Below are 14,523 nucleotides of genomic sequence, written 5' to 3' on the forward strand. Positions count from 1 at the left end.
TGTGGGATGGTGCATATAAAATCAAAAAGAGTAGCCCATGAAGTGGCTACAGCGGGTTTCCCTCTTAATATCTGTGTGGTCCTTAACCATATGTCCAACGTTATATAACCGTAAATAAAATGTGTTGAGTGCGTCGTTAAATAAACCATTTCCTTCCTTATGTTGTACCGGCCTCGGTGTCATCGTGGCAGGCCATCGGTCTACAGGCTGGTAGGTACTGGGTTCGGATCCCAGTCGAGGCATGGGGTTTTTAATCCAGATACCGACTCCAAATCCTGAGTGAGTGCTCCGCAAGGCTCAATGGGTAGGTGTAAACCACTTGCACCGACCAGTGATCCATAACTGGTTCAACAAAGGCCATGGTTTGTGCTATCCTGCCTGTGGGAAGCGCAAATAAAAGATCCCTTGCTGCCTGTCGTAAAAGAGTAGCCAATGTGGCGACAGCGGGTTTCCTTTCAAAATCTGTGTGGTCCGTAACCATATGTCTGACGCCATATAACCGTAAATAAAATGTGTTGAGTGCGTCGTTAAATAAAACATTTCTTCTTCCTTATGTTGTAATGAATGTAATGGAAACTTAATTATTAATATTTATATTAAAATTATAAGTATGATTGAAATAGAAACTATTATTCTGGCACTCGTCCTTTTATGTATGGTTTTTCTGACACTCGTCTCAAGAAAATCAATCCATGGAGCTCGCTAAAGCTCTTCCCAAGGATTGATTTTCTTAATACTCGTATCAGAAAAACTGTCTACAAGAAGACTCGTGCCAGAAACTATTACTCTAGCTAACAAACAGGGTCGAATCTAGTTGGTCCCCCACCCATTTATTCTATACCAGTCGTAGAGCATGGCTGGGGCTGGACCCTCACCAACAGCGGTCCTGGTGGTGTAGTGGTTAAACCATCAGGTAGGTACTGTATTCGCATCTTGGTGCTGGCTCCCACGCACAGTTTTAACGCCGACTTCTCTCTCACTAACAACTAATCACTTACCCACTGTTCTCGATCGGCAGTGCAGATAACTGACACCACTAGAACTCACTGATGTATTAGTCATCGGCTATTGGATGTGAAACATTTCCTAATTCTGACATATAGTATTAGAGAGGCACACCGTTACGTAGATAACTGAAGTGTGTGCCCAGGACAGCATCACACCATTAGAGGATTTATTGAAATAAATATTTAACAACTAATGTTTCAGGGCAGGAGTGTATTTAAAAGTTGTGTGTGTGTGTGGGGGGGGGGGGGGGGGGGGGGGGGGTAGTGCGATGGCTCAAAGAATGAAAATAAGGCATTTTCAGCTTTCTGGACACAGTAACAAGAAACAAAAGTGCTGAGGCCATAGCATCCTCCCCCGCATTCCGCGACACATGCAATTGAAACCTTCTACTGGATAGACAAGCCGGTTAAATGAGGTGTGTGTTCAGGACAGAAAGTTAATTTGGTTTAATGCGTTTATTTGTTTTGTTTAACGACACCACTTGAGCACATTGATTTACTAATCACTGGCTACTGGATGTCAAACATTTTCGAAATCTGACATTTAGTCTTAGAGAGGAAACCCGCTACATTTTTCTATTGATATTTTATATGCACCATCCCACACAGGACAGCACTTACCGCGAACTTTGATATATTAGTCGTGGTGCACTGGTAGGAACGAAAAATAGCTCAATATGCCACCGACGGGGATCGATCCTAGACCGACTGCGCATCAAGCGAACGCTTTACTACTGGGCTACATCCCGCCCCGAGTGATTATGACACAAAGAAATGAAAAAAAAATGTCGAATCACCACCACCCGTTAGATACGACCCTGCGCGGAGATAAAAATGTCTATCGAATGATTCAGCATCACATATTATATCTGCTACAGATACATACAGCTACAGATATGTATTACTTCGATAAAATATAAAATGGGATAGGCGATAAAAGCTCACATTGACGTACGCATTAACACACTGAAGCTGGCCGCACACAGCCCTTGCAGGCTACGGTTTTTGACCGGCGTCATTTACAAACAACGCCGGCAAATATCAAATTGTTTTGATTTCTGCGATCATTGCTGCGCCATGAAATCACTGCGACATGGCTACGGCGTTATCTGCACACCAAGGCATGTGGCTCTGCGATTCGTGGCGCCGATCAAAAACCGTAGCCCGCATTGCGCGAGGGCAGTGTGCGGGCCAGCTTGACACACACACTTCGGTCACCTTTGACCTCAAGACTATTCTCGGAACCGGCGTGACGTCACACGGCCTAGTTACCGATCATCCGTGTCTTTGGGGGTGAAGCAAAGCCTTATGATTACTGTTTTACATAGAATAAAGTTATCATATTAACTTTTTGTATGCCTTGCATATTGTCATTTATTTTCTGTAGCTAGCACATAGTTGCAGCATGTCTTATGAGTATTATAGCAGCTTGGGTTGTCATATAAGAGAAACGAACAACGGGAATATGAGTTAGTAGTCTATATAAATTATATTACCGACCTATTTCCGTATAGCTTATAATTTTTTTTATTGTCGAGGGGACCTGACTAGAGGCAGGTTGGGCAGAACAATTTTTGTTGATGCAATTTTCAAGTAATATTAATTATAAATTTTAACAACTTTGAAATGATAAGATAATTATTCATATAATAATTATGATGAGGGCTACAAAATGTATAATTTGTATGTAATAATAATAAAATTTATATGCATGATTCAAGATAATTATTTTTATGATTTAACATAATTATTTTATTTCCAAATAGAATGTAATAATTAAACAATTGCAAAGTTGTTACTTTACAACTTTAAATTACAGTATTATTATTGTCATTCTTATTGTATTGGAAACAGTGAAAATGTTCTACTGAATACATTCTTTTATTCTTTAAAAAAACAAAAACCCAGTTTCTTGAAATAATGAAATGATTTTGTTTTTACAGATTGTCTCATGTTGGCCTTCCTTACCGGTTGAATGCAGGCGAAAAGAAAATAGCAATAATAAAATATAGCCAACCTCAGACCTTGTTATCTAAGGGGAGTTAGCCTATATATCTCTCTAGCTACTCATCACTCCCCTGAGATTAGTTCAAGGAGAATAATATATAGCTCCCTTTGGCATGTGAATATTAATATTTTAAATTGCCCCCCACAATCTAAGTTAGGGTAGCAATTAATAACTCCCATATTATTTTCATGTCGGGGTCTACAACCTACTAAAACATAGTGTTACCTCATCGAATAAACATACAACTGTTTTAATAATAGGGTTTAACATGGTATATTTATTAATAAAACACAAAAACTTTCCTGAGTAAATAATGGTTAACACACACACACACAGATATATATATATATTGTCACGGGGATCCTATAATACCCGTAACTGAATGAAACACGATTATCCCAATATCTCTCCTAACTGTATATCTATTAGATCTCTCTGTAACGGGCAGTTATACCCGCGTGTGGCTTGTCTAGGTATGATCAGAAATAAGATCTATATAAAGTATATATTATTATAGCACGTTTAGTTCACTAGAAAACACAACAAAAACACAATACACTTTAGAATCTGTATTAACCTACGCAGACCAATGTACTGCCGCAGTAGTTAATTAACAACAACAAATAATAACAACCCAGAACTGATCACTTAATTAGTTAATCTCTAGGTGTCTAGTTTACACAATATGCTAATCACTTCACCGTGACACAACACCCACACGTGTGATAATTGAGAAACGCTTCCAGGGGAACTTAATTAATAAAGGAATTACAACTCTATTCCTAACTGGTTAATTTTTAATTAACCCTTAACTACTCATTCAATAACCGTGTAATACAGACTTAATACTGGTACCTATCACAATAAAGACCATAACCTACAGTTTACCTAGGTCCTCTAGGATGACTGGCTAAGCTTTAATAATTATTAAGACAGTGAGCCTACAGTTTACTGCGTCAGATGACCGGCAGTATTAAAATATTTAAAGTCACATCAATCACATCAAGGTTATACACAGAGCAGAAAATATATAATTACCAGTCCGGACGGACAGCGATCCGTGGAAGCCTTCCTATGTTTCTCCCCGATATCTCTAAAACCCTAGCTATTTATCAAAAACCCGAATATCGCCTGGGGGCACAACGCGGTCCTCCCCCTATCAAGTGATATTTCCACAGCGACCAAGCCGGCATATTTTTCTTAGAAGCCTAGACTTGCTGACGCCTAGTCCGCCAGCAATACCCCGAACGTACCGAACTAGCGGAGGTATTACGTAACTACCGGCCACATGGCCTGCGCACCTGGTCCGGGTGTGTATTGGAAAGTACAACTAATTTTTCATAAGATACAGCTGGAGAAAGGAGATGGGGCAATTATAATGACTGTTAGTAAACTGATCTGTATCAATATGCCTTCTGCTAGACTACACATATTTAACCTAAGTTGCTTTTAACCAGGGTTAAATTACCTCTTGTATAGATGCACTTATGTAGCATATTCAAGGAAAATGTATGAATGAGATGGTTAAATGCCATATTATTCTCCATGTGAAACTGTTTTTAGAAAGGAAAACAAATATTAAATATGGCTATGACCATTCATTTTATTGCAGATAATTGCTGAAGCACAAGTGCACACACACACACACACACACACACACACACACATAATCTGAAGAACTGCAGAATACCATAAAACGACATGTAGAAACAAAAAGGTAAGTCCTTTAACTTGAACAGAAGCAAAATCCACAAATGTGCCACAACCACCAAATTACATTGATTCATAACAGAGTAAATAAAAAAACAACCCCAGAAACATATACATGTGTGTGTGTATGTGTGTGTGTATGTGTGTGTGTGTGTGTATATGTGTATATATATATATATATATATATATATATATATATTATACACATGTAAGCATATGTATGTATGTATCCGAGATACAAGTATACCTTTATTGTTTAATACATTATACATTTGGGCTATTACACGTCCGCAGGTACAATATCTGGAGTGGGGTAGGGGCAAAATCTTGAGTAGTAGGGACAATCTTGGTAGGGGTAGAAGCCATATTTATATATAAAGTAGTAGAAAACCTATATTTTCGTACTGCAGGCCTGCTACAGACACATTTGTACACACACCAAAAAAAAACAAAGTTTAAAAAAGAACTTGTATAATAAATTATTATTATTATGTGTGTGTGTGTGTGTGCACGTAATTTAACTGCATATACTTTTATTTTTAAAAAAAAGTTTAAAAAAGAACTTGTATAATAAATTATTATTATTATTATGTGTGTGTGTGTGTGCACGTAATTTAACTGCATATACTTTTATTTTAAAAATAAAAATAAATAAATAAATTGATGTAGTAGGCGAAGATGGCAAAATAAATACAAGTATAGAGAATGTCTTGATTGAAATCTAAAATTAGATTAAATAAAAAATGAAGACCACACAAATTTGATGATAAAAAGAGTATACTCTTTATTCAAGAACTGGATGCATCCGGGGTTTTTTTTTCTTCATGAAAGTAGATGGAATTATGCATTTTATTTACAGTATAATGTGGAAATGTTATCAATGCACATGCTTTAACCATTTTAGTTGCTATTAACGTCGGTTATTGTCGACAAGCAACAACATTAAACTCCACGTAGTCATATTCTATTTGGGAAGCCATGGCGTTGCATCAGTTTTATCACGTTTTAGTGCCTCTACCCAGAAGCGGCGTCTGGTCTCTTCTTTTCGAAATTTGTAAAACGATATTTTTTTTAACATCAAGTTATGGTTTATGCAGCCAACTGCACAACATGTTTTAGGCATCTTGGCCGTTAACTGTTGTAAATGATCGACTGAAATTGACTAAATTCACTATCAAACCATACGTAACCAAGGAGAAGCTTCACCGCGTCACGTGATAAACAACGGCGGATAGGGCCGAAGTACCCGTATGTTCGGTTCCGAGAATATTGATATACACATGTATACGGCGTATTGAAGCTCAGTTGCTTGAGATGCGTAGGTCGTAGGATCGAATCCTATTCAATAACCGATCATTAATAAATCAATGTGCTCTAGTGGTGTCGTTACATGAAACTTTGTTGTTGTTGGGTTTTTTTGGGTTTTTTTACTAAAAAGACTGTTAGAATTATCAAATGTTTGACATCCAATAGCCAATGATTTATTAATGATTCTAGGACATTCCTCCCCCCGCTCCCGCCCCCCCCCGACATCCCCCAGGATATTCCACCTGGTATACACCCCCCCCCCCCCAATTTTGATATATGACATTTTAAAATGTTTTTGTATTGTTTGCTTGTGTTTTGTTTCTCCTGTAAATGTATTATACTTGTAATCTTGTCTGAAGTTGCAATTTGTTAATTGTTAATCCTCTTAATTTGATTAGCAAGTAAGGACTACAGTAAAGAAACAATCAAGGATACTAAATGGTTTTATCAACCTAAGCAATTAGTGTGAAGTCTGAAGCTGTACAATAACCTGGATACTGACATTAGAAATATTGTGTTCTAGATACACACACCATGGAGAGTGTTAACTCCACCAGGGGTAAAGCTAAACTAATTCATGAGGGTTATATTTATGTAAAACAGAACTATCTTGTAGGCGGTGTTATTTCTTATAGAATACAACGAACACAATACAGCGAATACAATACAACGAACACAATACAGCGAATACAATACAACGAATACAATACAGCGGATACAACAACCAGCTGGACTACTTACGAGGCATTGCACACAACCTGCAAATGTAGACTGTTGAATGTGTTCATGTGTTTGTTTTCAATGTTTCACATAAAATATTATTTATTTATACCACTAATCACTGGAGGGAAATGACATGGGGGTGGGGGGATACCAGAAGAGAAAAGACCGGGGGAAAATGACCGGGGGAAATGACTGAGGGGGGGGGGGGTGTGGGAGGGGGGGTGGGTGGGTGGGGGGGGGGGGGGGGGTGGGGGGGAATTTCCTGCTACCTTATTAATTAATGTGTTCTAATGGTGTCGGTAAACGAAACAGTTATTGAAGACAGCGTGTGACAATTATAAACTCTACTAGATGTAACCCGTGATACGCACGGGCAAGTTAAGGCAGTGTGTCATGGCCGTACACTTGGCTTTCACTCAAAAATATGTCCAGTTGTATTAATGGAATTCATCTTTGTACGAATGCAGTGCAGTGCTAAAAGACTTGCCAAGAGGATGCTTTGTTGTCTAGCAGAGCCTAAGAGACCTTTGTGAATAAGGCCCGGCAAAAAGAATCCTTATGAAGGAAGGAAAGAAATGTTTTATTTAACGACTCACTCAACACATTTCATTTACGGTTATATGGCGTCAGACCACACAGGCTTAAGGACCACACAGATATTGAGAGAGGAAACCCGCTGACGCCACTTCATGAGCTTATCTTTTCGATTTACAGCAAGGGATCTTTTATATACACCATCTCACAGACAGGGTAGTACTTACCACGGCCTTTGATATGCACTGGCTGGAACGAGAAAAAGCCCAATGACGGGGATTGATCCCAGACCAACCGCGCACCGAGCGAGCGATTTATCACTGGGCTACGACCCGCACGAATCCTTGTGAAATGCAGCATTGGGTAAGTACAAAGCCGTCGACAGTACGTATCAAAAGATGAAAAACGGTCAGAACGATTGGAAAGTATGAAAACGGTCTTGCGTATTATAACATGTATGACATCCAGTATCCAATGCATTATTGACCAAAGTGTTCTAGGGGTACCTCACTCCCCCATCCCCTTTCCATACACGCGCCTGAGTTTTTATTTACACGAGTTGGGGTGGACAATGCGTTCTGTACGTTCAGGCGGGGATCCAGGATATTTTGTTCGAGGGGAGGGTGTCTACATGCAACTACTTCAATCAGTTAATCCAAAGTTGTATTTTAGTGATGGGTGCATCTTTTTCGTCGTGATCAGACTGGGCCGTACCCATTCGACCCCCCACCCCCATCCCCCGCCTAGATCGGCGCCTAACGCTCGTGTGATTCGTGTGAATGTTGATAAATGCAAACGGGTCCGTACTATTGTCGCCATGCATATGGTAGCACTAAACCAAAAAACATCCGGTTGGGTCAAAGTTCGAAGTAAATGTGACAGTCAAACAAACATTTAAAAACAAAATTGTGGCAATAAGCAATTTTATTTCATCTGGTACCATTGTGTCGAGTAGTCGTGTTCTTGAAATGTATGGGGTACCTGTAAAACTATATATTTTTTTGCGAAACTTGGGGTGTTGCAAAAACATCCGATCATATCAAAAATAAGCCATGAGAGGTTCACTTTCAACAGTTAATATTTTGGGGGAAAGTTACAGAAGTCGTATTTATGGTTCGTAGTTTGGTGGATATATTACATATAGTCTAGACTATATATTATAGTGTTTTTAATCACATACGTTGACACTGTTGCCTTTGAGATTTTATTTGGTGGTGTACACCACTAGAACCCAATGATTTATTAACCATCGGCAATTGGATGTCAGATATCTGGTAATTCTAACATAGTCTTAGAGAGGAAACCCGCTACATTTGTTTTCCATTAATAGCAAGGGATCTTTTATATGCATCATCCCACAGACAGGATTTCACATACTACGATCATTGATATACCAGCCGTAGTGCACTGGCTGGAACGAGAAATATCCCAAATGGTCCACCGACGGGGATCGATCCAAGAGCGACCGCGAAGGCTTTATCACTGTGCTATAGCTACGTACTGCCCTGGGTCGTGTGATTCGTGTGAATATTTGTAACTGTGAACGGCTCCGTCTGTGAGATTTGATTTGGTGGTATACACCATATTATAGGGACGCTTTGAGCTGCACAGTATTCACTACACTGCATCTAACTTGGTGTACAGTATTAAAGGGACATTCCTGACTTTGCTGCATTGTAAGACGTTTCCCGACTAATAAAATATTTCTACGATTAAACTTGCATATTAAATATATTTTCTGGTTTAGAATATCAGTGGTTGTTTTAATATTTGTCAGAAGCTCAAACTGGATTTTGTCTTTAAATAATTTCGTACATGCGAAAAAACCATGTTAGCAAATAAAATTTAATTTAACAATACAAATATTAGAACGATCAGAAACACGTTTAATATATAGCCACTAATATTTTATGCAGAATAATATATTTGATATGTAATTACAATCGTTAAAAAGTTTCTGTTAGTCGATAACATCTTAAAATGTGCAGCAAACTCAGGAATGTCCCTTTAAGCATAATTGTTGACCGAGAAGACAACGCAGAAAAAGGAATTGTACTGTCACGGACAGTTGACCTCGTTTTGTGTGAATACGTTTTGCCCTTTAGTGATATTAGATAACCCAAATATGAAGAATCAGATAATTGTCTTGACTAACTACAGCGTGCTATTACCAGTAACAGTCAAATAGATAAAGGCGCGTCAACACGATAAAATATATAGTAACGATTTGTTTAGCAAGTGCCACTTTATTTCTAGAGCTGTACTTATTAGCCTAAAGTAACTTTATTTCTAGAGCTGTACTTATTAGCCCAAAGTACCTTTATTTCTAGGGCTGTACTTATTAGCCCAAAGTACCTTTATTTCTAGGGCTGTACTTATTAGCCCAAAGTACCTTTATTTCTAGAGCTGTACTTATTAGCCCAAAGTACCTTTATTTCTAGGGCTGTACTTATTAGCCCAAAGTACCTTTATTTCTAGGGCTGTACTTATTAGCCCAAAGTACCTTTATTTCTAGAGCTGTACTTATTAGCCCAAAGTACCTTTATTTCTAGAGCTGTACTTATTAGCCTAAAGTACCTTTATTTCTAGGGCTGTACTTATTAGCCTAAAGTACCTTTATTTCTAGGGCTGTACTTATTAGCCTAAAGTAACGGTGGCGGTAAAAAAATAAGTCATGTTCGACAAAAATTACACTTTTAAGCTTTAAAAAAATAAAACAAAACAAACTTTAACCGTCTTGCCGTGTTGCCCGATTGCATGTATGTGTATGAAAACAATGCACGCTAAATTCCTTGTCAACACAATTTCCTGCTGATCTAGAGATTGGACTGACAGAAAGTGCCGCCCACTGACACTTCACGAAGTCAACCGGATACTAAACATGTCTGGCTGCCCACTCCGGATGTATAAACTTGTGCATCTGCGAAGTTGAAATCTATTTAAAGTTATTTTGAAGTGCTTTTTTCAAGGGTTTTCTTTTTCTTTATTCTTCTTTAACTTTAATTCCCTTACGTATATTTTCTACTCCTTAAAAAAGTTGTGGAATTGATTTTATGATAATTTTCGTCAAACTACAATCTATAGCCATTGAAGAGGCGCGGTTTCTAGAGGGGTTTGGCTCATGCTCCTCGGGAAAGTATCTAAAAAGGAACATTCATTTTTTTTTTTGGGGGGGGGGGCGGTTTTTTTTTTTAAACATACCCCCCCCCCCCCACACACACACACACACACCTTCAGCAGCTGCGCATGTTGAAACAGAATCATAGTGTTGATTTATTATTAATTTCAGAAGTTATGGGCTCTAGAAAGTGGCTGTTTTTGTATATTTTTGAACACTGTATCACGAACAAGGTGGGGTGGGGTGGAGTGGGGTGGGGTGGGGGCTCAGTCGGTAGAAAGGTCGCCTGACGAGCTTTCATTGCAGTGTGGAATGAATCTCCCACAGTGGAAACAATGTCTGTGTTCCCCCTCCCAACAAGTGCCCCACAAATGGAATATCCATAGATGTACTGGCTCCCATTTTTGTAGGGGGGTGGGGGGGGGGGGGGGGGGGGGGGGGGGGGGGTTACAGGCTGGCCTTTACCCGAATTAAACAACAATGCACAAATCAACGACAATGTCCAAATCTGCATAGCATATAACATTACTACCAACCAGCTATAAGGTTAGAGACGAATAACTACCAATTTTTACATGGATTACAACTAGTTCTGAGGATTGAATTATGGAAATACCTGGTTAAAAAGTCTCAGGTTAGCACATTTTGCCCGAATATCTGTATCATTTGTGCCCGAATTTGAGGTTTTGCCGTCCTGTCTCGTACGCCTATAAATGGGAATATCAAATGCTGTAGTATGTGTATACAATGTATGTCAAGGATTCATTGTAACATATAGCGGGTTTTCTCTAATGACTACGTATCAGAATTACCAAATGTTTGACATCTAATAGCCGATGATTAATAAATCAATGTGTTCTAGTGGTTTCGTTAAACAAAGCAGACATTAACATAAACTGAACAAGGTGGGGTATCTAGCTCAGTGAGTAGAGCGCTCGCCTAGGATGATTCACTGAACAAGGTGGGGTATCTAGCTCAGTGAGTAGAGCGCTCGCCTAAGATGATTTCACTGAACAAGGTGGGGTATCTAGCTCAGTGAGTAGAGCGCTCGCCTAGGATGATTTCACTGAACAAGGTGGGGTATCTAGCTCAGTGAGTAGAGCGCTCGCCTAGGATGATTCACTGAACAAGGTGGGGTATCTAGCTCAGTGAGTAACCGAGTTTTGTTTGTGGGTGACAATATGGCTAGAGGGATCTCTGTGTAACAGATTGTCAATGTTCCACCAACAACCGGTCACCAAGTACAGAGTTTATCACACACGCGTCTTCCTACACGAGACAGTGAACACCATTTGTCCACAACCCGTATGGGTTTATGTAATCGTAATGCGTAATGCGTAATCCGCATTCATACAAGGATTCATTGTAACATATAGCGGGTTTTCTCTAATGACTACGTATCAGAATTACCAAATGTTTGACATCTAATAGCCGATGATTTCACTGAACAAGGTGGGGTATCTAGCTCAGTGAGTAGAGCGCTCGCATAAGATGATTTCACTGAACAAGGTGGGGTATCTAGCTCAGTGAGTAGAGCGCTCGCCTAAGATGATTTCACTGAACAAGGTGGGGTATCTAGCTCAGTGAGTAGAGCGCTCGCCTAGGATGATTCACTGAACAAGGTGGGGTATCTAGCTCAGTGAGTAGAGCGCTCGCCTAGGATGATTTCACTGAACAAGGTGGGGTATCTAGCTCAGTGAGTAGAGCGCTCGCATAAGATGATTTCACTGAACAAGGTGGGGTATCTAGCTCAGTCAGTAGAGCGCTCGCCTAGGATGATTTCACTGAACAAGGTGGGGTATCTAGCTCAGTGAGTAGAGCGCTCGCCTAGGATGATTTCACTGAACAAGGTGGGGTATCTAGCTCAGTGAGTAGAGCGCTCGCCTAGGATGATTTCACTGAACAAGGTGGGGTATCTAGCTCAGTGAGTAGAGCGCTCGCCTAGGATGATTTCACTGAACAAGGTGGGGTATCTAGCTCAGTGAGTAGAGCGCTCGCCTAAGATGATTTCAGTGAACGGTCGAAAACACTCCGTGGGTCCGTTCTCTAATTGATTTTCCCATCTTAACCAGTTCCCCATGACTGGTATATCAAAGGTTGTGGTATGTGTTGTCCTGTCTGTGAGAAAGTGCATAATATAAAAGATCCCTTACTGCCGATGGAAGAAAATGTAGTGACATCCAATATCCAATGATTAATAAATCAATGTGCTCTAGTGGTATCGTTAAATAAAATATGCTTTAACATTTAACCCAGAACAATTGCAATTAAATAGTTGAAGACTAGTGTCCTCTATAACCGAGTTTTGTTTGTGGGTGACAATATGGCTAGAGGGATCTCTGTGTAACAGATTGTCAATGTTCCACCAACAACCGGTCACCAAGTACAGAGTTTATCACACACGCGTCTTCCTACACCAGACAGTGAACACCATTTGTCCACAACCCGTATGGGTTTATGTAATCGTAATGCGTAATGCGTAATCCGCATCAACCACTTTCTACGCAAATGGACTGAGTGGAATCCATTTACTCGTCCCCACTACGCACGTATCCACGTTTTTATGCATTGTGGATTACTTATACGTATATCCATACGGATCACGAACAACGGCAATTCACGCCTTAGTTTGATCTTTTCCAAGTATAATTCTAACACTAAACTTGCATTCTAGTCACTAACAAAATAGTACAATCACTTCATAAAAAAAACCCCAACAACACCCCTATCCGAAACCAGTTGGCTATGTGTTTCGAGAAGGGGTGTCGGGTATCTTTTCCCCGCCTCTGTACAATTAAACCCGTCTAAAGTGGACACCCAAGGCACCTAGTAAAACGTCCGGTTTTAAGGGGCATCCAATTTGGAGAGGTTATTCTTTTAGACTTGAAATTTAACAAGTGATCATGAAACGTCCGGTTTCGAGGGATTTCCGGTTCACACACGGTCCGGTTTCGAGAGATTTCCGGTTCACGGAGGGTCCGGTTTCGAGGGGTTTCATTAGTGAACGTTATTAGTGAACATAACCAATCTAAAGGTCTGCCACATTAACTCCCCTATTTAGTTGGTTTCCGACGTGGGGCGGGGCGTAGCTCAGTGGTACAGCGCTCGTCTGATGCGCGAATCGATCTACGATCGATTCCCATCGGTGGGCCCATTGGTATATTTCTCGTTCCAGCCAGTGCTCCAAAACTGATGTAACAAAGGCTGTGCTATGTGCTATCCTGTCTGTGGGATGGTGCATATAAAAGATCCCTCGCTGCTAATCGAAAAGAGTAGCCCATGAAGTGGCAACAGCGGGTTTCCTATATCAATATCTGTGTGGTCCTTAACCATATGTCCGACACCATATAACCGTAAATATAATGTGTTGAATGCGTCGTTAAATAAAACATTTCCTTCCTTCCTTTGGTTTTGGACCGGCCTCGGTGGCGTAGTGGTTAGGCCATCGGTCTACAGGCTGGTAGGTACTGGGTTCGGATCCCAGTCGAGGCATGGGATTTTTAATCCAGATACCGACTCCAAACCCTGAGTGAGTGCCCCGCAAGGCTCAATGGGTAGGTGTAAACCACTTACACCGACCAGTGATCCATAACTGGTTCAACAAAGGCCATGGTTTGTGCTATCCTGCCTGTGGGAAGCGCAAATAAAAGATCCCTTGCTGCCTGTCGTAAAAGAGTAGCCTATGTGGCGACAGCGGGTTTCCTCTAAAAATCTGTGTGGTCCTTAACCATATGTCCGACGCCATATAACTGTAAATAAAATGTGTTGAGTGCGTCGTTAAATAAAACACTTCTTTCTTTCTTTTTCCTTTGGTTTTCGACGTAGCCATTCGGTTTACCGCGATGCGTATAAACCAGTCTAGCGGACGCTTTTCTGCTCGGTCTGGCTGAAATCAGCCCTGATTTAAGAAACTATGAGCATTTTAAACAGTGCTTAATGATCCTCTTTTCGTAATTTTTTTCTAAATTGCCAGTTATGAAGACAAAGCTCTAGCCTTATTGTCCCATATACACAGAGTAGCGCTACATGAGTATCGAGCTACGCATTCAAGTGTGGGGGCAGGGTGTGGGGGTGGGGCAAGGGGGTGAAACCAGTGGAAGATCCCAGAAGGTATT

This window comes from Gigantopelta aegis, chromosome 12 (genome assembly GCF_016097555.1).
Source record: "Gigantopelta aegis isolate Gae_Host chromosome 12, Gae_host_genome, whole genome shotgun sequence".
NCBI classification, from domain to species: Eukaryota; Metazoa; Mollusca; class Gastropoda; order Neomphalida; family Peltospiridae; genus Gigantopelta; species Gigantopelta aegis.